The sequence below is a fragment of the Lupinus angustifolius genome, chromosome LG06 (genome assembly GCF_001865875.1).
Source record: "Lupinus angustifolius cultivar Tanjil chromosome LG06, LupAngTanjil_v1.0, whole genome shotgun sequence".
Taxonomy (NCBI): domain Eukaryota; kingdom Viridiplantae; phylum Streptophyta; class Magnoliopsida; order Fabales; family Fabaceae; genus Lupinus; species Lupinus angustifolius.
In genome coordinates, this window is record NC_032014.1 from 27,046,468 (window position 1) to 27,050,934 (window position 4,467).

The window sequence follows — 4,467 nt, forward strand, 5'->3', positions numbered from 1 at the left end:
TTAGGATTAGGATTAGGATTAGGATTAGGATTAGGATTAGGATTAGGATTAGGAATAGGATTGGGATTTCGATTAGGATTAGGATTAGGAATAGGATTAGAATTAGACTTAGGATTAGGATAGGGATTAGGATTAGGATTTGGATTAGGATTAAGATTAGGATTAGGAGTAGGAGTAGGAGTGGAATTTGTATTAGGATTAGGAATATGATTAGAATTAGGATTCGGATTAGGATTAGGATAAGGATTGGGTAAGTATTAGGATTAGGATTCACATTCATATTAGGTTTCACATTCGGAGTAGGAGTAGGAGTAGGAATGGGATTTGTATTAGGATTAGGAAAATGACTATGATTAGGTTTAGGATTTGCATTAGGATTAGGTTTAGGATTTGGTTTATGATTAGGATTAGGATTAGGATTAGGATTAGCATTAGGATTAGGATTAGGATTAGGATTAGGATTAGGATTAGGTTTAGGATTAGGATTAGGTCTAGGAATAGGATTAGGATTATGATTAGGATTACGATTACGATTAGGATTAGGATTGGGATACAGATTAGGATTGTGATAAGGATTAGGAATAGGATTTAGATTAGGAATAGGATTAGGTTTAGGATTAGGATTGATATTAGGATTAGGATTGGGATTACGATTAGGTTTAGGATTAGGATTAGGATTAGGATTAGGATTAGGATTATGATTAGGATTAGGATTATGATTGGGATTAGGATTGGGATTAGAATTAGGATTAGGATTAAGAGTAGGAGTAGGAGTAGGAATAGGAGTAGGAATGGGATTTGTATTAGGATTAGGAAAATGATTATGATTAGGATTAGGAGTAGGATTAGGATTTCGATTAGGATTATGAATATGATTAGAATTAGGGTTAGTATTAGGATTAGGATTAGGATTAGGATTAGGGTAAGGATTAGGATTAGGATTCACATTCGGATTAGGATTAGGATTAGGATTAGGATTAGGATTAGGATTAGGATTAGGATTAGGATTAGGATTAAGATTAGGATGAGGATAAGGATTAGGATTAGGATTAGGATTACAATTAGGATTAGGATTGGGATTAGGATAATGATTTAGATTAGGATTAGGATTACGATTATGATTAGGATTAGGTTTAGGATTGGTATTAGGAATAGGATTAGGAATAGGAATAAGATTAGGTTTAGGATTGGGATTAGAATTAGGATTAGGATTAGGAGTAAGAGTAGGACTAGGAGTAGCAATGGGTTAGGATTAGGATTAGGATTAGGATTAGGATTAGGATTAGGATTAGGATTAGGATTTGGATTGGGATTAGAATTAGGATTAGGATTAGGATTAAGAGTAGGAGTAGGAGTAGGAGTAGGAGTAGGAATGGGATTTGTATTAGGATTAGGAAATTGATTATGATTAGGATTAGGATTAGGATTGGGATTAGGATTATGATTTGGATTAGAATTAGGATAAGGATTAGGATTAGGATAAGGATTAGGATTAGGATAAGGATTAGGATTAGGATTGGGATATGGATTATTATTTGGATTAGGATTAGGAGTAGGATTAGGATTGGGATATGGATTATTATTTGGATTAGGATTAGGAGTAGGATTAGGATTGGGATATGGATTATTATTTGGATTAGGATTAGGAGTAGGATTAGGATTGGGATATGGATTATTATTTGGATTAGGATTAGGAGTAGGATTAGGATTGGGATATGGATTATTATTTGGATTAGGATTAGGAGTAGGATTAGGATTGGGATATGGATTATTATTTGGATTAGGATTAGGAGTAGGATTAGGATTGGGATATGGATTATTATTTGGATTAGGATTAGGAGTAGGATTAGGATTGGGATATGGATTATTATTTGGATTAGGATTAGGAGTAGGATTAGGATTGGGATATGGATTATTATTTGGATTAGGATTAGGAGTAGGATTAGGATTGGGATATGGATTATTATTTGGATTAGGATTAGGAGTAGGATTAGGATTGGGATATGGATTATTATTTGGATTAGGATTAGGAGTAGGATTAGGATTGGGATATGGATTATTATTTGGATTAGGATTAGGAGTAGGATTAGGATTGGGATATGGATTATTATTTGGATTAGGATTAGGAGTAGGATTAGGATTGGGATATGGATTATTATTTGGATTAGGATTAGGAGTAGGATTAGGATTGGGATATGGATTATTATTTGGATTAGGATTAGGAGTAGGATTAGGATTGGGATATGGATTATTATTTGGATTAGGATTAGGAGTAGGATTAGGATTGGGATATGGATTATTATTTGGATTAGGATTAGGAGTAGGATTAGGATTGGGATATGGATTATTATTTGGATTAGGATTAGGAGTAGGATTAGGATTGGGATATGGATTATTATTTGGATTAGGATTAGGAGTAGGATTAGGATTGGGATATGGATTATTATTTGGATTAGGATTAGGAGTAGGATTAGGATTGGGATATGGATTATTATTTGGATTAGGATTAGGAGTAGGATTAGGATTGGGATATGGATTATTATTTGGATTAGGATTAGGAGTAGGATTAGGATTGGGATATGGATTATTATTTGGATTAGGATTAGGAGTAGGATTAGGATTGGGATATGGATTATTATTTGGATTAGGATTAGGAGTAGGATTAGGATTGGGATATGGATTATTATTTGGATTAGGATTAGGAGTAGGATTAGGATTGGGATATGGATTATTATTTGGATTAGGATTAGGAGTAGGATTAGGATTGGGATATGGATTATTATTTGGATTAGGATTAGGAGTAGGATTAGGATTGGGATATGGATTATTATTTGGATTAGGATTAGGAGTAGGATTAGGATTGGGATATGGATTATTATTTGGATTAGGATTAGGAGTAGGATTAGGATTGGGATATGGATTATTATTTGGATTAGGATTAGGAGTAGGATTAGGATTGGGATATGGATTATTATTTGGATTAGGATTAGGAGTAGGATTAGGATTGGGATATGGATTATTATTTGGATTAGGATTAGGAGTAGGATTAGGATTGGGATATGGATTATTATTTGGATTAGGATTAGGAGTAGGATTAGGATTGGGATATGGATTATTATTTGGATTAGGATTAGGAGTAGGATTAGGATTGGGATATGGATTATTATTTGGATTAGGATTAGGAGTAGGATTAGGATTGGGATATGGATTATTATTTGGATTAGGATTAGGAGTAGGATTAGGATTGGGATATGGATTATTATTTGGATTAGGATTAGGAGTAGGATTAGGATTGGGATATGGATTATTATTTGGATTAGGATTAGGAGTAGGATTAGGATTGGGATATGGATTATTATTTGGATTAGGATTAGGAGTAGGATTAGGATTGGGATATGGATTATTATTTGGATTAGGATTAGGAGTAGGATTAGGATTGGGATATGGATTATTATTTGGATTAGGATTAGGAGTAGGATTAGGATTGGGATTAGGATTATGATTTGGATTAGAATTAGGATAAGGATTAGGATTAGGATTAGCATTAGAATTAGAATGAGGATTAGGATTAGGATTAGGTTTAGCATTATGATTAGGATTAGGATTTAGATTAGGATTATGATTGGGATAAGGATTATGAGTTGGATTAGGATTAGGATTGGGAGTCAGATTAGGATTAGGATTGGGATTCGAATTTGGATTAGGATTAGGATTGGGATTAGGATTAGGATTAGGATGAGGATTAGGATTAGTATTAGGATTAGGATTGAGATTAGGATTATGATTGTGATTAGGATTAGGATTAGGATTAGGACTAGGATTAGGACTAGGACTAGGATTAGGATTAGGACTAGGACTAGGATTAGGATTAGGATTAGGATTAGGATTAGGATTGGGATTAGGATTAGCATGAGGATTTGGGTTAGGATTAGGATTAGGATTAGAATTATGATTAGGATTGAGATTAGGATTAGGATTGGGATTAGGATTAGCATGAGGATTTGGGTTAGGATTAGGATTAGGATTAGGATTAGGATTAGGATTAGGATTAGGATTAGGATTAGGATTAGGATTAGGATTAGGATTAGGATTGAGATTTGGATTTGGATTAGGATTGGGATTGGGATTAAGATTAGAATTAGGATTAGGATTAGGATTAGGATTAGAATTAGGATTACGATTAGGATTAGTATTAGGATTACGATCAGGATTAAGATTAGGATTAAGATTATGATTAGGATTAGGATTAGGATTGAGATCAGGATTAGGATTAGGATTAGGATTAGGATTCAGATTAGGATTAGGATTAAGAATAGGTTTAGGATTAGGATTAGGATTAGGATTAGTATTAGGATTCGGATTAGGATTATGATTAGGATTGAGATTAGGATTAGGATTGGGATTAGGATTAGGATTAGGATTAGGATTAGGATTAGGATTAGGATTAGGATTAGGATTAGGATTAGG